General features: G+C 56.4%; 1 protein-coding gene and 1 pseudogene across 1 annotated transcript in view; one reads left to right on the top strand and one right to left on the bottom strand.

Annotated features, from left to right (window-relative positions):
- The window catches only part of LOC133360169 (basic proline-rich protein-like), a gene marked incomplete at its 3' end in the record, with an annotated part of 142048 nt that overhangs the window by 64694 nt on the left and 55879 nt on the right, over positions 1 to 21475 (bottom strand). The window lies entirely within an intron of this gene.
- Positions 4952 to 19195, top strand: LOC133360114 (vacuolar protein sorting-associated protein 52 homolog; annotated as a pseudogene).

The following is a 21475-nucleotide window of genomic DNA, read 5'->3' on the forward strand; positions in this document are numbered from 1 at the left end:
CAGCTACAACAGTTGTTCTGCAGTTCTCTGTATATTAAGATGTTTTCAGCCAATTAGTGCTTATACATTTGGGAGGAAATCCACGCATGATAGGGGGCAGCACTATCCTAATCAGAAGAGACAGATAATGTTAGTCTACACTTTGCTGAATTCCAATCTGCATGGCACGCTGGGGTATTGACTCGATGCCCGTGAGAAGGGAGTTTGGCAACATTTGTCCGATCCACCAAAGCTCGTTTCCACAGTGTTTGATTAAAGGTTGACGTGCATCGCCATCACCGCCTGGCATGGGTTTTAAAGACGGCCAGATAATGTGGCCGACTATGGAGTATTATTAAGTCATCACGTATTCTGCCGAATCCATGCCGGTAGAACCAAACCCCCATCTCAAAGCCACGCGGACTGTGTTACTATTGTGCTCATACTAACGCAATCAGGGATTCATCTTCTTAGTTCTTTCGGTAAGTCACGTAGAAGGGAAATAATAAAAAATAAAACATTTTATTTGTATTTTATTGTTTTATTTTTATTTTTTTTTTAATTTCCCTTCTACGTGACTTTACCGAAAGAACCAAGAAGATAATGCAATCATTTCAATTTGTTTATATTGTTATGAACAGTGGTGGAAATGTGCCGGTATATGACCTTGTTTGCCAACCGGCACTTTTCAGAACCACACCAGCGCGACTCCGTACACCGAACAGGCCACGGCCGACACCGTTCCTCTTCCTCTGCAGAGGGGAAGCAGTAATGAAATTGGACTGCGGGACAAATGGGTTTCATACTGGGACGTTCCACCACTGCTTATAACCAATAGGTATGGTGTGTGAGCCCCAGACCTGTTGTAAATGTGTACAACTTGGGTGTCATAGTCCCTCTGGAACGAGATGGTCTATAGGGGTGACGGGGGCGCAGTGGTTTACATTCATGTCTCGCAACAAGAAGACCCTCGGTTTGATTCCAGATTCGGGCACATTTCTGCGTATGGAGTTTGTGTTCTTTACCACTGTTCCAAACGGGTTTCCTCCTACATGTAAATAATGTAACTGGTATTGGCCAAACATCCCAATGCTGAATAATGACCTGCAAACTTGGCAAGACCCTCTTTAAAAAAATGTTGAGACTGAGGCTTTCCTGGGTAAATGTACGTCGTAATAATAAACACGTGGCCAGGGAAGTGTAGGGGATTCAATTAGTCTTATTCTTAGGTTTTTTCGGTAAAGTCACGTAGGTAAAACAACACCCTTTTGGCCCAGCCCCCCCCTCCCTCCCGATACATTCCATTCATTGGCTACCACATTCTGATGAGCTCCCCCCTCTCCTCCCCCCTCAACTCGCTTTTAAGGGATTACATCTTGAATCATTGCCTCACTTGATGCAGCTAATCTGGCTGTGACGGTCCCACCTGATGACGGAGACTTGTGTTGCCTCCGAAACGTCGTGATCTTTATTTTATTTGTATTAATTTTGATGTTTTACCTACGTGACTTTACCGAAAAAAACCTAAGAATATGAATCATTGCAGTCACGAAAGCTTCAAATCTAGAATCAATTAGTCTTATCTGTCAAGACGAAAGTCTTGGCTTGGGCAGAACACACCACTCTATAAGAAGAGATGATGGACAAGACTGATGATGGAATGGCAGCCGAATGAGAGGACGACCACTGGACATTTGATAAACGAGAGCAGCCCATGCGCAGGAGATAGCCTTAAATCAGCAGTGGGTAAACCGCGAGTGGTAATGAACGTTCGTGGGCTGCCCGTGTGGGGTGGTATTAATGCCGTCTTTGCCTCGCGGACTAAGCTGCTGCTGCTGCTGACAACGCTAGAGCCATCGCACGGTTTAGCTTCTGCTGTTGAAGCAATGTTACATCTCCTGCACAATGAGCGGAATAAATATCTTCATTTTAATAGCTGTGGTGTGTGTGTGCGTGTTCACTGCGTACGTGTACCTTATGAACACGTATCTCAATCCTTCACACTCCGCGGTGGCAAGATGTTATTTCGCCACCGCGTTCCGATTATCACGGTTGGCAATGTACGGCACGAAAGAAGTTATACATATGTAGAGAAGTTCCGACGGACGTACTCGTAAACGGAGGTAAGTTAAGGGCTTCCGCCAGGGTTTATTAGAGCTGTTACAATATTACACAGCAGGGTGTACAACTCCCAGGGGCTAGGGGGATCCTACTCTGGAGTCCGGGTCCCTGCCGGCTAGCTCTGGTCTCTCTCTCGTGTCGGATCGGGGACTCTGCCGACTCCACCGAGCGGAGAGAGAAGCACCTATTCTTGGGTTTTTTCGGTAAAGTCACGTAGGTAAGAAATTAAAATTAATAAAAAGAAAATAAAAATCACGCTTCGGAGGCAACACAAGCTTCCGTCTTCAGGTGGAACCGTCACAGCCACGCTGAAGACGGAAGCTTGTGTTGCCTCCGAAGCGTGATTTTTATTTTATTGTTATTTTACTTTTATTAATTATAATTTTTTACCCACATGACTTTACCGAAAAAACCCAACTATGGATCCTTGCAGTCACGAAAGCTTCAAATATAGAGAAGCACCTCTACGGCTACCACCGGCTTCTCCCCAGACTCCCTATTCGATCTCTCTCTCTACCCACTGGTTCCCTCTTCACCCTGTTTACTTTACCCGTTCCCACAGTGACCCCGCTCCCGTCACGGGGTATCCCTTAAGTATTTCTAGATTTGAAGCTTTCGTGACTGCAAGGATTCATACTCTTAGTTCTTTCGGTAAAGTCACGTATGTAAAAAATGAAATTAATAAAAATCAAACAATAAAAATCACGACGTTTCGGAGGCAACACAAGTCTCCGTCATCAGGTGGATGCAGCAAATCTGGCTGTGACGGTCCCACCTGATGACGGAGACTTGTGTTGCCTCCGAAACGTGATTTTTATTGTTTTATTTTTATTAATTTAATTTTTTACCTACGTGACTTTACCGAAAGAACTAAGGGTATGTATCCCTTAAGTACCCTAGGAGGCGTGACGTCATCGCACTGAACGGCACACCTGACGTCATGTTCCCATTTTACTCCTCTACACATACATTTTCTTCGCCTGGTACTCGGGAGAATGTGAGTTCGATCTCGACCCTGACGCCTGTATTTCTGGAGTTCGCATGTCTCCTGTGATCGCGTGGATTTCGGTTTTTCCTTCAACACTAAGAAACACTGGTTTAGATTATACTGGTAAGAACCTGGTTACACCAGCCCACAGGGGATTATTGTGTCCGTCCGTCGTGCAGGGAGGGGCTGGGTGGGGAGGGAGGGGCTGGGTGGGGAGGGGCTGGTCACCCCGTGGTGCCCTTATAAAACTCAACGTTTCACCTACTCACGCCGGCTTGTGCCCGCCCTCACAGTCGGGCATATTTGCGGAATACACCACGCCGCCGTTGACCCTGGCCATTGACCGAGCAACCCGACGTTCCTACCAGCTCCCTCCGCAGGAATGTGTTCTGGCTAGACTAAATGGCCAACATCGATGTGTCGCCTCTGAAAACAAGCTAATAGCTCTGGGTTTTTAAACGATAAATAAAATAGTAAAAAATTAACCCGTAAAAACAAAGTTTTTCACTATAAATTCTTTATATGCGTGGCATCGGTTTTATTTTATTATTCATTTCTGTTTTTCTTGAGTAAGAGTTTCATTTTTATCACATTGGTATTTTAAATTAAATATAAAAAAAAATCCTAATGAGTGTAACATTTTGGGAAAAAAATGTTCACGAACATTAATTGTCACGCACAACGAGTCTGTGTGGAAAATGTCAGCTCGATTGGATCACGGGAAGTGGGTTAAAAAACGACCGAAAGATTTGCACGGTCGTAAGCGTGCAAGCAAGCAAGCAAGTGAACTTAATATAAAGGATTTAACAAGTATAACCCGTAAAAACAAAGTTTTTCACTATAAATCCTTTATATGCGTGGCGGCTAGAGTCCTCTCGTCCTCTGGCTTGAGATGGCTGCCACCTATGGGTCAGATGATTGTCTGCCAGTATTAAGCAATTGGTAATTAAATATTTAATTTGTTTTCCCTAAACAGTGTAAAATTTTGGAATTTTTTTTTTCACGAACATTAATTGTCTGGCACAACGAGTCTGTGTGCAAAATGTCAGCTCGATTGGATCACGGGAAGTGGGTTAAAAAACGACCGAAAGATGGCAGCCATCTCAAACCAGAGGACGAGAGGACTCTAGCCGCCCCGATGCCACGCATATAAAGGATTTATAGTGAAAAACTTTGTTTTTACGGGTTAATTTTTATTTTTTATTATTTCCCTTCTACGTGACTTTACCGAAAGAGCCAAGAAGATGATTCCCACGAGGATGTTTTGACAGTCGTAGACGAAGCACCGCGAGTCGCATCACAGTGCGCGCGACACGAAAACGTTCGGTCCAGGTGCGGCTCAGCGCTTAGGGCCGTCCATAAATGACGTCACGCACCTAGGGGGGGGGGTGGGGTCAGACATTTGTGACGACGTGTGACGAGGGGGGGGGGGTTTGAGAAATGTGACGTCACATCAAAATGCGCAACTTTAAATAAATATTGAATTGTTATAGCAACACGAATTGTTATAACAACACTCCTACAACATCAGAGTGCAGGGCCACATTAAATACGCACTACAATGACAATAGTTTAAAGCGATTTGAAGCATGTTTTTATTATGTTTTATTTTTTATTATTTTCCTTTTACGTGAATTTACCGAAAGAACCAAGAAGATGAATCCCTGCACTCACGAAAGAAGCTTTAAATCGAAATTACGCGGAATGTTTTGGTTCCGGCCGGAACAAATTCCTCCCGGAACCATTTCTCGCGTGACGTCACACCCCCCCCCCCCACCCCGAGCTCATCCTCTCCCCCAGCCTCTCCGAGCCACCTCCCCATTGGTCCGCTGCGCGACACGTGCCCCGCGCGGACCAATGGGAGACCTCGGCGTGTGTCCCCCACCACATTGGGGGCAAGGCGGTCCCGTGGCCTCGTCTCCTGGACGTTTGTGGTAGTGGTGGACTCACTGCTGTTGACGCCACCTCCACCTCCTCCACCACCTCCTCCACCTCCTCCACCTCCTCCTCTTGCTTCATGGCCTCGGGCCGCGATGGGAGCGGCTTCGGCGCAGCTGACGAGGTGCGAGGAGGAAGCGCTCCCACCCACCCCCCTCTTACTCCCCGCTCCTTCTCCTGTCGCCCGGAGCGCAGAGCGAACCCCGACACTTTGGGGTCGTCGTGTCGGCGGGCGCCAGGTGCAAGTCACTGTGGTGGCGGTGGTGGCGGTGGCGGTGGTGGCGGTGGTGGCGGTGGCGGTGGTGGCGGTGGCGGTGGTGGCGGTGGTGGTGGCGGTGGTGGGTGGCGGTGGTGGCGGTGGTGGTGGCGGTGGTGGGTGGCGGTGGTGGGTGGCGGTGGTGGTGGCGGTGGCGGGTGGCGGTGGCGGTGGTGGGTGGCGGTGGCGGTGGCGGGTGGTGGGTGGCGGTGGTGGCGGTGGTGGGTGGCGGTGGTGGGTGGCGGTGGTGGGTGGCGGTGGTGGGTGGCGGTGGTGGTGGCGGTGGCGGGTGGCGGTGGCGGGTGGCGGTGGCGGTGGTGGGTGGCGGTGGCGGTGGCGGTGGTGGGTGGCGGTGGCGGTGGCGGTGGTGGGTGGCGGTGGCGGTGGCGGTGGTGGGTGGCGGTGGCGGTGGCGGTGGTGGGTGGCGGTGGCGGTGGCGGTGGTGGGTGGCGGTGGTGGGTGGCGGTGGCGGTGGCGGTGGTGGGTGGCGGTGGCGGTGGCGGTGGTGGGTGGCGGTGGCGGTGGCGGTGGTGGGTGGCGGGGCGGTGGTGGCGGTGGTGGCGGCGGTGGCGGTGGTGGGTGGCGGTGGTGGCGGTGGTGGTGGCGGTGGTGGGTGGCGGTGGTGGCGGTGGTGGTGGCGGCGGTGGGTGGCGGTGGTGGCGGTGGTGGTGGTGGTGCAGTCTAGCGCCGTTGCCACCACCACCACCACACCGGTGACTGATCCTCCAGATTCCTGCTGTCACCCGCCGACGCGAACACCGCAGCTTACGACAATTTCCGGACAGGTGGCAACCGGAGGGGGAGTGGTGTGAGTGGGTGGGTGGGTGAGCTGGTGAGTGAGCTGGTGGGTGGGTGAGCGAATGGGTGAGCTGGTGGGTGAGCTGGTGAGTGGGTGGGTGAGCTGGTGAGTGGGATGGTTAAGTGGGCGAGTGAGTGAATGGTTTGAGAGGGTGAGTTTGGCGAGTGAATGAGTTCGTGGTTGGGTGAGCGAGTGAGTAGGTGAGTGAGTGAATGGTTGAGTTGAGAGGGTGAGTGAATAGGTGAGTGAGTGGTTTTATGAGCGAGTGAGTGAGTAGGTGAGTGGTTTGATTAGTGGATGAGTGAGTAGTTGAGTGACTGAGTGGATGAGTGAATGGTATAGTTAGTGGATGAGTGAATAGGTGAGTGAGTGGTTTTATGAGCGAGTGAGTGAGTAGGTGAGTGGTTTGATTAGTGGATGAGTGAGTGGTTGAGTGACTGAATGGTTGAGTGAGTGGATGAATGAATGGTTGAGTGAGTGAATGGTTGAGTTAGTGAATGGTTGAGTTAGTGCAGGGGTCGGCAACCTACGGCTCCGGAGCCGCATGCGGCTCTTTACGGGCTGCTTCTTGACGATGAGTACGTATGTACTCAGATGCATTGCGGCTCTTGAAATACTGAATTTTGTACCGAATTGGAAAGAAATGGCTCTTCTTGTTATTTTGGTTGCCGACCCCTGAGTTAGTGGATGAGTGAACAGGTGAGTGAGCGGCAGAGGTGGGACAAAGTCATTGTTATGCAAGTCCAAGTCGAGTCTGAAGTCATCAAATTCATGACTCGAGTCTGACTCGAGTCCAAGTCACATGACTCGAGTCCACATCTCAGAGGTGGGACAAAGTCATTGTTATGCAAGTCCAAGTCGAGTCTGAAGTCATCAAATTCATGACTCGAGTCCAAGTCACATGACTCGAGTCCACACCTCTGGTGAGCGGTAAGGCTACCACCACCTTCCCCACAGCACAGACCTAACCCGGATACGTTTCCTCGGTCAGCACCACCACCATCAGAACTGTGCTGCAGTTTTCTGGACTGCGATAAAGCTTAGCACAGACGATGCCAATCCCCGTCATCTGTGTACAAAGCATCTCCTGCAGCCACCCGCCCACACAGATGATGCCAATTCCCGTCATCTGTGTACAAAGCATCTCCTGCAGCCACCCGCCCACACAGATGATGCCAATCCCCGTCATCTGTGTACAAAGCATCTCCTGCAGCCACCCGCCCACACAGATGATGCCAATCCCCGTCATCTGTGTACAAAGCATCTCCTGCAGCCACCCGCCCACACAGATGATGCCAATTCCCGTCATCTGTGTACAAAGCATCTCCTGCAGCCACCCGCCCACACAGATGATGCCAATCCCCGCACTCTACGGGGTCAACCCGGGACGGGTGGCAACCCTCCACTACTCCCTCGTGTGCGTGATCACGGGGGGCGCCGGAATGCAGAGCCTGGAAATTAAACCGCGAGCGTGTTGTGTGTGTTTGTTCTGTGTGTTGTGTTCTGTGTGTTTGTTGTGTGTTGTGTGTGTGCGTGGTGTGTGTGCGTGTTGTGTGTGTTTGTTCTGTGTGTTGTGTTCTGTGTGTTTGTTGTGTGTTGTGTGTGTGCGTGGTGTGTGTGCGTGTTGTGTGTGTTTGTTCTGTGTGTTGTGTGTTCTGTGTGTGCGTGTTGTGTGTTTGTTGTGTGTGTTGTGTTGTGTGTGTACGTGTTGTGTTCTGTGTGTGTTGTGTGTTTGTCCTGTGTTGTGTGCGTGTTGTGTGTGTGTTCTGTGTTAATGTGTGTTGTGCGTTTGTTATGTGTGTGTTCTGTGTTAATGTGTGTTGTGCGTGTTGTGTGTGTTGTCTTGTGCGTTGTGTTTGTTCTCTGTTAATGTGTGTTTGTTATGTATGTGTGGCGCGTGTTGTGTGTTTGTCCTTTGTGTGTGTGTGTTTATGTGTGTTGTGTATTGTGTTTATGTGTGTTGTGTACGTGTATTGTGTGTTGTGTGTGTTTATGTGCGTTGTGCGTGTGTTGTGTGCGTGATGCCGCGTTGACAATTAGTCCACAGGCGCATGTAATAGGCGACGATCCGGCCAATGTCCGTTTTTAATGACGGAGGGGGGGGGGGGCGTTGGTGGGGCCTGGGCGACGTTTCAGGCCACGACCCTTCTGTAATAACTATAGAACGAAAAAGGCCGATTGAAAACCGTCGGCTGCTTAGCGGCAATGCCTCATCTTGGGGCTGCATCGCTGTTGGTGAATGCGTGGATCGTTCCGAGTGCTTGGAGTTCATTCCTGGTGTGGGGGGGCATGGGCCCCCCGTTATCTGTAGTTGCCACCTGTCCCGGTTTTCACGGGAACACCGCCTCTTGTTGTTGAGGTGGTCGTTTTGTAAACACATCTCCTCCTCCGAGTTGTTCAGACTCGAAGCTCCACCTCCCCGACGGGGTCGTGACCCGTGAACTTTGGGGTCGTGACCCCTGAACTTTGGGGTCGTGACCCCTGAACTTTGGGGTCGTGACCCCCCCCCTCCGCTGTGCCCCATAGGGCGTCCGCGTGGAGACGGAGCTGGAGCTGCTACCGCCGGGAGATTTGGATCTGACATCGGACGAGTGCATCCTGGACGAAGTGGACAGTGAGACACCCCGCCCCCCCCCACAGGGTCACACCCCCCCCCCACAGGGTCACTCCCCCCCCCCCCCCCCCCCACAGGGTCACGCCCCCCAGGGTCACGCCCCGCCCCCCCCAACGGGGTCACTCCCCCCCACCCCACAGGGTCATCACCCCCCCCCCCCCACAGGGTTCACGCCCCCTCCCCCCCAGGGTCACGCCCCCCCAGAGTCACTCCCCCCCAGGGTCAACTCATTGACCCACGACTGACGCCAGTCTCATCTGAGCTGACCTAGATGCAGCCCACATCCAGGACTCTGAAAGGCCGCGCCGGCGGCTGCGTTGGCTGGTGAAGGTTTCTTCCAAACGCATTGCTGGTGACGGTTGCGTTGCCGTCCCTCGTGAATGCGTTTGTGTCTCCGTGTGTCTCCGTGTGTCTCCGTGTGTCTCCGTGTGTCTCTGTGTGTCACCGTGTGTCACCGTGTGTCTCTGTGTGTCTCTGTGTGTCTCTGCGTGTCTCTGTGTGTCTCCGTGTGTCACCGTGTGTCTGTGTGTCTCCGTGTGTCTCTGTGTGTCACCGTGTGTACCCGTGTGTCTCTGTGTGTCTCCGTGTGACTCCGTGACGTCTCCGTGTGTCTCCGTGTGTCTCCGTGTGTCTCCGTGTGTCTCTGTGTCTCCGTGTGTCTCCGTGTGTCTCTGTGTGTCTCCGTGTGTCTCTGTGCCGCAGCTCACATCCAGGCGAACCTGGAGGATGAGCTGGTGAAGGAGGCGCTCCGCACGGTGAGGAGAGGAGGCCTCGGGCCACCAGCGTGCCTCTGTCTGTGTGTGTGTCACCGCGTATGTCTCACCGTGTCTCTCCGCTTGTGTCACCGCGTGTCTCCTCATGTGTCACCGTGTCTCTCCGCGTGTCTCACCGTGTGTCTCCTCGTGTGTCACCCTGCCTCTCTGTGTATGTGTGTCTCCGTGTGTCACCGTGTCTCTCTGTGTATGTGTGTCTCCGTGTGTCACCGTGTCTCTCCTCGTGTGTCACCGTGTCTCTCCGCGTGTCTGTCCGTGTGTCTCGGTGTGTCTCCGTGTGTCCCTGTATGTCCCCGGGTCTCAACGTGTCTCGCTGTGTCTCCCCGTATCTCACTGTCTCACCATGTCTCACCGTGTCTCCCCGTGTCTCCCCGTATCTCACTGTCTCACCGTGTCTCACCGTGTCTCACCGTGTCTCACCATGTCTCACTGTCTCACCGTGTCTCCCCTATCTCACTGTCTCACCATGTCTCACCGTGTCTCCCCGTGTCTCCCCGTATCTCACTGTCTCACCGTGTCTCACCGTGTCTCCCCGTGTCTCCCCGTATCTCACTGTCTCACCGTGTCTCCCCGTGTCTCACCGTGTCTCCCTGTGTCTCGCCGTGTCTCCCTGTATCTCACTGTGTCTCACCATGTCTGACTGTGTCTCCCCGCGTCTCACCAGTTCTCCCTGTGTCTCACCGTCTCTCACCGTGTGTACCCGTGTGTCACCGTGTCTCCTCGTGTGTCACCGTGTCTCTCCGCGTGTCTGTGCGTGTGTCTCCGTGTGTCCCTGTATGTCCCCGGGTCTCACTGTGTCTCACCGTTTCTCCCCGTATCTCACTGTCTCACCATGTCTCACCGTGTCTCACCGTGTCTCCCCGCGTCTCACCATTTCTTCCTATGTCTCACCAGTTCTCCCTGTATCTCACCGTGTCTCCCTGTGTCTCACCGTGTCTCACCATGTCTCCCTGTATCTCACCGTGTCTCCCTGTGTCTCACCGTGTCTCACCATGTCTCCCTGTATCTCACCGTGTCTCCCTGTATCTCACCGTGTCTCCCTGTGTCTCAATATCTCACCGCGTCTCACCAGTTCTCCCTGTGTCTCACCGTGTCTCCCTGTATCTCACCATGTCTCCCTGTGTCTCACCGTGTCTCTCCACGTCTCCCCGCGTCTCACCGTGTCTTCCCTGCATGTCCCCGTGTCTCACCGCGTCTTCCCGCTACTCACCGCGTCTTCCCGCTTCTCACCGCTTCTCACCGCGTGTCCCCGTATCTCACCGTATCTCCCTGTATCTCACCGCGTGTCCCTGTGTCTCACCGTGTCTCCCTGTATCTCACCATATCTCACCGTGTCTCACGTGTCTCACCGTGTCTCCCTGTGTCTCACCGTGTCTCCCTGTATCTCACCGTGTATCCCTGTGTCTCCCTGTGTCTCACCGGTTCACCGTGTCTCCCGTGTCTCACCTGTGTCTCACCGTGTCTCCCTGTGTCTCACCGTGTCTCACCGTGTCTCCCTGTATCTCACCGTGTATCCCTGTGTCTCCCTGTGTCTCACCGTGTCTCACCGTGTCTCCCTGTGTCTCACCGTGTCTCCCTGTATCTCACCGTGTATCCCTGTGTATCCCTGTGTCTCCCTGTGTCTCACCGTGTCTCACCGTGTCTCCCTGTGTCTCACCGTGTCTCCCTGTGTCTCACCGTGTCTCACCGTGTCTCCCTGTATCTCACCGTGTATCCCTGTGTCTCCCTGTGTCTCACCGTGTCTCACCGTGTCTCCCTGTGTCTCACCGTGTCTCCCTGTGTCTCACCGTGTCTCACCGTGTCTCCCTGTGTCTCACCGTGTCTCCCTGTATCTCACCGTGTATCCCTGTGTCTCCCTGTGTCTCACCGTGTCTCACCGTGTCTCCCTGTGTCTCACCGTGTCTCCCTGTGTCTCACCGTGTCTCACCGTGTCTCCCTGTATCTCACCATGTATCCCTGTGTCTCCCTGTGTCTCACCGTGTCTCACCGTGTCTCCCTGTGTCTCACCGTGTCTCACCGTGTCTCCCTGTGTCTCACCGTGTCTCCCTGTATCTCACCGTGTATCCCTGTGTCTCCCTGTGTCTCACCGTGTCTCACCGTGTCTCCCTGTATCTCACCGTGTCTCACCGTGTCTCCCTGTGTCTCACCATGTCTCACCGTGTCTCCCTGTGTCTCACCGTGTCTCCCTGTATCTCATCGTGTCTCCCCATGTCTCCCCGCATCTCGTCGTGTCAGGGCGTGGACCTCAGGCACTACTCGAAGCACGTGGAGAAAGAGCTGCAGGAGATCGAGAATGCGTCCATCAGGGACTGTATCCTCCACCCCCTCCAGTTGCTGGTGGTGCTCTTAGGGTGCCGGTGTGGTGGGTGTGGTGCTCTAGAGTGCCGGTGCGGTGAGTGTGGTGCCGCGTGTGTCGATCTAGGGGAGGTCCTGATCCTCCCCTAGGTCTACTCGGCCTCAAATGAGTACCTGGTGCGGTGTATAAACATCGCCACCGGGGAGACAAAGGCGGCCGGGCGTGGTGCTGGCCACCCACCCGTCGTGTGCCGTGCCGGCCTTCATAGGTGCTCGCTAACAGCACTTGCTATACCGGGGGATGTTTGCATGGGTGTGTAGAGTGCGGTGCGCTTAAGTACCGACAAAGTGAGTGTGTGGCGCTGTGAGTGTCGTGCCGTGAGCGAGTGGTGGTGCGGTGAGCGAGTGGTGGTGCGGTGAGTGAGTGGTGGTGTTCATCCGTAACGGAGCGTAGACATCAAGGAGAGTGAAAACATCGCAAGCCTGCACGGCCAGATCACCTCCTGCGACTCCATCCTGCAGGTGCCACATTCACCACCACCACAACGTCAACAACCACCACCGCAACAACCACCACCACAATATCAACAATCACCACCACAATATCAACAACAACCACCGCTACAACATCAACAGCAACCACCACCACATCAGCCACCACGGCAGCAGCGCGTGCGCCATTCGCGGCCAACACCGGGCCTCCCCTAGGTCGACTCGGCCTCAAATGAGTACCTGGCACGGTGCTGGCCGCCATCGCCCGTCGCGTAGCCGTGCCGGCCTTCATAGGCGCTGCAACTCGCTAACAGCACTTGCCCCGACAGTCTATTAAGGCTACTCGAGGGGGGTATCTTTGTCTTTTCTTTAATGCGTGTGTGTGTGTCTGTGCGTGTGTCTGTGCGTGAGTGTGTGTCTGTGTGTGTGTCTGTGCGTGTGTATGTCTGTGCATGTGTGTCTGTCCGTGTCTGTGCTTGTGTGTTTGTCCATGTCTGTGCGTGTTTGTGCGTGTTTGTGCGTGTCTGTGTGTGTGTCTGTGTGTGTGTGTCTGTGCTTGTGTGTGTCTGTGCGTGTGTGTCTGTCTGTGCTTGTGTGTTTGTCCGTGTCTGTGCGTGTGCGTGTTTGTGCGTGTCTGTGTGTGTGTCTGTGTGTGTCTGTGTGTGTCCGTGCGTGTGTGTGTCTGTGCGTGTGTGTGTGTCTGTGTATCTTCGCGTGTGTCTGTGCGTGTGTGTCTGTGCGCGTGTGTGTCTGTGCGTGGTGTCTGTGCGTGTGTTTGTGCGTGTGCGTGTTTGTGCGTGTCTGTGTGTGTGCGTGTGTGTCTGTGCGTGCGCGTGTGTGTCTGTGCGTGTGTCTGTGCGCGTGTCTGTGCGTGCGTGTCTGTGCGTGTGTGTCTGTGCGTGCGTGTGTGCGCGTGTCTGTGCGTGTGTGTCTGTGCGTGTGTGTCTGTGCGCGTGTCAGCGCATGGAGGAGATGCTGTCGTCGTTCCAGACGGATCTGAGCAGCATCAGCTCGGAGATCCAGACGCTGCAGGAGCAGTCGGTGGCCATGAACGTGAAGCTGCGCAACCGGCAGGCGGTGCGCGGGGAGCTGAGCCAGCTCGTGGACGAGCTGGTGGTGCCCGGCGCCATGATCACGTGCGCCACCACCAACACCACCACCACAACCATTGCTGCCACAGGCACCGCCGTCACCACCACAACCAACAACACCGCTACGACCATGACTACCACCGCCACCACCACTACAACCACCACCACTACAACCACCACCACTACAACCACCACCACTACAACCACCACCACTACAACCAACACCACCGACCACCGCCACGACCATTACTACCGCAGCCGCCACCAACACCACCACCACACCACCACCAACACCACCACCAACACCACCAACACCACCACCACCAACACCACCACCACCAACACCACCACCAACACCACCACCAACACCACACCAACACCACCACCACCAACACCACCAACACCACCACCACCAACACCACCACCACCAACACCACCACCAACACCACCACCAACACCACCACCACCACCAACACCACCGCCACCAACACCGCCACCAACACCACCACCAACACCACCACCAACACCACCCACCACCAACACCACCACCACCAACACCACCACCAACACCACCACCAACACCGCCACCACCAACACCGCCACCACCACACCGCCACCACCACCACCAACACCACCACCACCAACACCACCACCACCAACACCACCACCAACACCACCACCAACACCACCACCAACACCGCCACCAACACCACCAACACCGTTACTACTACAACCACCATCACCAACATCACCGACACCGCCACAACCATCACTACCACAAAGACAAACATCCCCCGTGTAGCCTTAACAGACTGTAGGGGCAAGTGCTGTTAGCGAGTAGCACCTATGAAGGCCGGCACGGCACACGAGGGGGTGGGTGGCCAACTGCTTTTGAAACCCTCCTGGCGATGTTTACTGCACACCGCACCAGGTACTAATTTGAGGCTGAGTCGACCTAGAGGAGGCCCAGGACCGGTTCAGATATTCGTCACCGGTGTTGGCCGTGAGCGGGAATCGAACTCGGGGTGCCGGATTTGTAGCGCAGCGTAGCGCTAACCGCTGCACCACAGCTCCCCACTTGCTACCACAGCCACCACCAACACCACCACCAACACCACCGACACAACCATTACTACCACAGCCACCACCATAACCACCACCAACACCACCGACACAACCATTACTAACACAGCCACCACAATCACCACAACCCACCTCTGCCACCAATACCACCGCCCGCCACCACAGCCACCACCATAACCACCACCAACACCACCACCAACACCACCGACACAACCATTACTACCACAGCCACCACCATCACCACAAAGATCCCTTGGATAGCCTTCACACACTGTTGGTGGCATACGCAGCGAACGAGCACCGCTGGCACTACTGCCACCATCGCCGCCACCACCATCACCACCACCGTCACCACCGTTACCACCACCATTAGCGCCATTACCGCCGTCACCACCATTACCACCGTCACCACCGTCCCCATCACTGTCACCATCGTCACCACCATTTCCGCCGCCACCACTGTCACCACCATTACCACCACCGCCGCAACCGTGATCACCACCGTCACCGCCACCACCATTACCACCACCATTGCCACCGTCACCACCATTGCCACCATCACCACCGTCACCACCGCCACCACCACTGACAACGACACAAATGGTGGGCCCGATGCGAGCGTCGCGTTTTGGGCGTCACCCAGTAACAACGTCACCCGCGTGCACTGCCCCCCGGGCCCCCCCCCCCCCCGGGCCCCCCCCCCCGGGCCCCCCGGCCCCCCCCTCCCGTGCCCGCCCCCTCCCGCTCCCGCAGTGCGATCCTGGACCTGCCTGTGACGGAGCGCGACTTCCTGGAGCAGCTGCAGGAGCTCAACAACAAGATCAACTACGCCAAGGAGCAGGCCTTCCGCGAGACGCTCGCCTGCCAGGACACGCACGACGTGCTGGCCAAGCTGAAGGCCAAGGTGCCACCATCACCCACCACCATCATCATCACCACCACCACTACCATCACCACCATCACCATCACCACCATCATCATCATCACCACCATCATCATCATCACCACCACCACTACCATCACCACCATCATCAGCGTCACCACCATCACCACCATCACCACCATCATCATCACCACTGCCAGGACATGCACGACGTGCTGGCCAAGCTGAAGGCCAAGGTGCCGCCACCACCATCACCACCACCGCTACCATCACCACCATCACCACTACCATCACCACCATCATCACCACCATCACCATCACCACTGCCAGGACATGCACGACGTGCTGGCCAAGCTGAAGGCCAAGGTGCTGCCACCATCATCACCAACATCACCAGCATCACCACCATCGCCACCATCATCACCATCACCACTACCACCATCATCACCATCATCACCATCATCACCACCATCACCAACATCACCACTGCCAGGACACGCACGACGTGCTGGCCAAGCTCAAGGCCAAGGTGCCGCCACCATCACCACCATCATCATCACCATCATCACCATCACCACCATCATCATCACCATCACCACCATCACCACCATAATCACCAACATCATCACCATCATCACCGTCACCACCATCATCACAATCACCACCGCCACCATCACCACCAACATCACCACTGCCAGGACACGCACAACGTGCTGATGAACCACATCGTCAGAACCAGTCCTGGGCCTCCCCTAGGTCGACTCAGCCTCAAATTAGTACCTGGTGCGATTTAGGGGGAGCGGTAGTGTAGCGGTTAGCGCTACGCAGCGCTATGAACCTGGCGACCCGGGTTCGATTCTCGCTCACGGCTAACACCAGTGACGATTATCTGAACCGGTCCTGGGCCTCCCCTAGGTCGACTCAGCCTTAAATGAGTACCTGGTGCGGTGTGTAAACATCGCCACTGGGGAAACAAAGGCGGTCGGGCGTAGTGCTGGCCACCCACCCCCTCGTTCGTGTACCGTTCCGGCCTTCACAGGTGCTCGCTAACAGCACTTGCCCCTACAGTCTGTTAAGGCTATACGGGTGATCTTTGTGTATATGCGTGTGTGTGTGTATGCGTGTGCGTGTGTGTATACTTGTGTGTATGCGTGTGTGTGTATACGTCTGTGTGTATGCGTGTGTGTGTGTATGCGTGTGTGTGTATACGTGCGTGTGTGTATGCTTGTGTGTATGCATGTGTGTGTATACGTGCGTGTGTATGCGTGTGTGTGTGTATATGTGTGTGTGTACGCGTGTGTGTGTATGCGTGTGTGCGTGTGTGTGCGTGTGTGTATGCGTGTATATGCGTGTATGTGTGTATGCGTGTGTGTGTGTGTATACGTGTGTGTGTATACGTGCGTGTGTGTATGCGTGTGTGTATGCGTGTGTGTGTATACGCGCGTGTTGTATGCGCGTGTGTGTATACGCGTGTGTGTATACGTGTGTGTATACGCGTGTGTATATGTGTGTGTATGTGTGTGTGTGTGTATGCTTGTGTGCAGGCCATCGCCAAGGTCCGTGAGTTCATCCTACAGAAGATTTACGCCTTCCGCAAGCCCATGACCAACTACCAGATGGCACAGAACACGCTGCTCAAGTTCCGGTGAGTGGCACTCGCACACACAGACAACAAAGATCCCCCTTATAGCCTTTGCAGACTGCTGGGGCAAGTGCTGTTAGCGAGCAATTACAAAAGGCCGGCACGGCGCACGAGGGGGTGGGTGGCCAACACCACGCCCGGCCGCCTTTGTCTCCCCAGTGCTAGCGATGTTTTTACACACCGCTACGAACCTGGCGACCCGGGTTCGATTCCCGCTCACGGCCAACACCGGTGACGATGATCTGAACCCGGTCCTGGGCCTCCCCTAGGTCGATTCGGCCTCAAACCAGTACCGAAGTGGGGTGTGCGAATAAATTGTCACCACCGTCACCACCGTCACCATCGTTACCCACCGTCACCACCGTCACCATCGTTACCACCGTCACCACCGTCACCATCGTTATCACCACCGTCACCATCGTCACCACCGTCACCACCGTCACCACCGTCACCATCGTCACCACCGTCACCACCGTCACCACCGTCACCACCGTCACCACCGTCACCATCGTTATCACCACCGTCACCATCGTTACCACCGTCACCCACCGTCACCACCGGTCACCATCGTTCATCACCACCGTCACCATCGTTACCACCGTCACCACCGTCACCACCGTCACCATCGTTATCACCACCGTCACCATCGTTACCACCGTCACCACCGTCACCACCGCCACCACCGTCACCACCGTCACCATTGTTATCACCACCGTCACCACCGTCACCACCGCCACCACTGTCACCACCGTCACTACCGTTACCACCGTCACCACCATTACCACCACCGTCACCACCGTCACCACCGTCACCACCGCTGACAACGCCACAAGTGGTGGGCCGGGACCCCTCGGCCGCACAGCGATGCGAGCGTCGCGTTTTGGGGCGCCGCCCAATAACGTGTCACCCACGTGCACCCCCCCCAACCCCGCCCCGTGCCCCCCCCCCCCCGGGCCCCCCCCCCCCCCCGTGCGTCGCCGCAGCTTCTTCTCGGAGTTCCCTGCTGGCGAACGAGCGTCCACGTGGCCAAGGAGGTGCGGGACGAGTACGTGGACACGATGGCGCGCATCTACTACTCGTACTTCAAGGCCTACACCAGCCGCCTCATGAAGCTGCAGGTGCCGCCACTGTGGGGCGGGGGAGGGGTGGTGACGATGGTGGTGGTGATGACGATGGTGATGACGATGGTGGTGATGACGATGGTGATGGTGATCGTGGTGATGGTGGTGATGACGATGATGGCAATGGTGGTGGTGGTGATGACGATGATGACGATGATGACGATGGTGGTGGTGATGGTGGTGATGGTGGTGATGACGATGATGACGATGGTGGTGGTGATGGTGGTGATGGTGGTGATGATGGTGATGACGATGATGACGATGGTGGTGGTGATGGTGGTGATGATGACGATGATGATGATGGTGGTGGTGATGGTGGTGATGATGGTGATGATGGTGGTGCTGTCCGCCTTCACTCACCCCGTGAGGTGCCGACGACCCCTCTAATGCCCCCACCCCCCCCCACTACCCCCCCCACTCCCCCCCCCACTCCCCCCCCACTCCCCCCCCACTCCCCCCCCACTCCCCCCCACCCCCACTCCCCCCCCACTCCCCCCCCACCCCCACTCCCCCCCCACCCCCACTCCCCCCCCACCCCCACTCCCCCCCCACCCCCACTCCCCCCCACTCCCCCCCCACCCCCACTCCACTCCCACCCCCACTCCCCCCCCACTCCCACCCCCACCCCCACTCCCACCCCCACCCCCACTCCCACCCCCCACCCGTGTCTCCGCAGTACGAGGAGGTGGCCGACAAAGATGACCTCATGGGGGTGGAGGACACGGCCAAGAAAGATATCCTCCCTCGCGACTGGGGGGAGGGGCGAGAGGGGGGAGGGGTGAGTGGGGGGAGGGGCGAGTGGGGGAGTGGGGGGAGGGGCGAGTGGGGGGGAGGGGCCAGTGGGGGGGGGGGTGAGTGTGGGGGGAGGGGTGAGTGGTGGGGGTGAGTGGTGTTCTCCGCTTGAGCCCTTCCCCTTGACGATCTGAACGTTTCTTCTCGAAGCCGTCGCCTCCGCAACCGCAACACCACCTTCACGCTGGGCAACCGCGGCGCCGTCATCTCCGGCGAGCAGCTGGAGGCGCCCATCCTGGTGCCGCACGCCGCCCAGAAGCAGGACACGCGGGTGGGCGACGCGCGGGAGCGGGGCGCACACGCGTCACGCACTAGCGTCACGCACTAGCGTCGCGCGCTAGCGTCACGCACTAGCGTCACGCACTAGCGTCACGCGCTAGCGTCACGCGCTAGAGTCACGCACTAGCGTCACGCACTCGCGTCACGTGCACGCGTCGCGCGCTAGCGTCACTCGCGTCACGCACTAGCGTCACGCACTAGCATCACGCACTAGCGTCACGCACTAGCGTCACGCACTAGCGTCACGCACTAGCGTCACTAGCGTCACGCACTAGCGTCACGCACTAGCGTCACGCACTAGCGTCACTCGCGTCACGCACTAGCGTCACGCACTAGCGTCACGCACACGCGTCACGCGCTAGCGTCACGCACTAGCGTCACGCACTAGCGTCACTCGCGTCACGCACTAGCGTCACGCACTAGCGTCACGCACTAGCGTCACGCGCTAGCGTCACGCACTAGCATCACGCGCTAGCGTCACGCACTAGCATCACGCGCTTGCGTCACGCACTAGCGTCACGCGCTAGCGTCACGCGCTAGCGTCACGCACTAGCGTCACGCGCTAGCGTCACGCACTAGCGTCACGCACTAGCGTCACTCACTAGCGTCACGCACTAGCGTCACGCACTAGCGTCACTCACTAGCGTCACTCACTAGCGTCACGCACTAGCGTCACGCACTAGCGTCCACTCGCGTCACGCACTAGCGTCAGCCGCTAGCGTCACGCGCTAGCGTCAGCGCTAGGTCACGCGCTTAGCGTCACGCGCTAGCGTCACCGCTAGCGTCACGCGCTAGCGTCACGCGCTAGCGTCACGCGCTAGCGTCACGCGCTAGCGTCACGCGCTAGCGTCACGCGCTAGCGTCACGCGCTAGCGTCACGCGCTAGCGTCACGCACACGCGTCACGCCCTAGCGTCACGCGCTAGCGTCACGCACACGCGTCACGCGCTAGCGTCACGCGCTAGCGTCACTCGCTAGCGTCACGCGCTAGCGTCACGCGCTAGCGTCACTCGCTAGCGTCACGCACACGCGTCACGCACTAGCGTCGCGCACACGCGTCACGCACTAGCGTCGCGCACACGCGTCACGCACTAGCGTCACGCACACGCGTCACTCTAGCGTCACGCACACGCGTCACGCACTAGCGTCACTCACTAGCGTCACGCACTAGCGTCACTCACTAGCGTCACGCACTAGCGTCACGCACACGCGTCACGCACTAGCGTCGCGCACACGTGTCACGCACTAGCGTCGCGCACTAGCGTCGCGCACTAGCGTCGCGCACAGCGTCACGCACTAGCGTCACGCACTCGTGTCATGCAAGGTGCCGCTGCGTGCGGGGTCGACTCGGGTCAGGTGGTGCATCAACCAGTCGATCTCGGTCATCTCGGTCAGTCGACCCGTGGCACCTGCGGGTCTGGGTTTGTGACCTCCTGCCGGCGGGCGTTCGACAACTTCACGTGGCCGTGAAAGTGCACCTTGCCTGCACAAGCGCCGTGGTGACGGCACCCCCAGTGGATGGTGAAGGGCGGCGGTTGTTGCTCGTTTGAGAGTCTGCTCCGTAACCATCGATGTGTGTGTGTGTCTGTGTGTGTGTTTCTGTGTGTGTGTTAGTGAGTATCTGTGTGTGTGAGTATCTCTGTGGTGTCTCTCTCTGTGTGTGTGTGAACTCCACTCCCAAACTCCCAATCGGTGATGGGGCAGTTGTGGAGAGAGTGGAGAGTTTCCCATATCTGGGCAGTGTGCTTATGACCGGCTCCAGTTTATCAGCAGAGGTCTCACTCCGAATCAGGTCGAGCGGCATTATCTTTTCATCGGTTGTCTAAACGCTGTGGGAAGCTACCTGATCTGTCGCTCCGCACGAAGCTTCAGGTCTTCTCGGCCACGGTCATTCCCTCTCTTCTCTACGGTTGCGAAACGTGGACCCCCCTAAATGGGGAGCATCTTCGCCGGTTGGAAACAATTAGGCTGGCCTGCCTACAATCCATCCTGGGTTTAACCAGGCTGGATGTGTGAGGAGCTCACAAAATCCTTGAAAGATCTGGGCAAAGTCCCATCGGTGAGCTCCTCCGGCAGGCAGGCTGCTGTTGGCTGGTCCATGTAGCCCGCATGCCACCAGCTACCGCATGCCTAAACAGCTTTGTTCGGCGGATCGAGGGGGCTAAACGGGCGCGGCACGGGCTAGAGAAAGAGATTGAGTGATGTGGTACAGGAGGACGTGGAGCTGAGTGGATTTGCCGATGACTGGTACCAGCGGTGTCAAGATCGGCCTCAGTGGAGAGGCTCGTGAAGGACGCTACTGGGCAGTGGAGGCCAGTCGCCCCAACAAC

This window comes from Lethenteron reissneri, chromosome 67 (assembly GCF_015708825.2).
Source record: "Lethenteron reissneri isolate LAM-NWPU_2019-01 chromosome 67, ASM1570882v1, whole genome shotgun sequence".
Lineage (NCBI taxonomy): Eukaryota > Metazoa > Chordata > Hyperoartia > Petromyzontiformes > Petromyzontidae > Lethenteron > Lethenteron reissneri.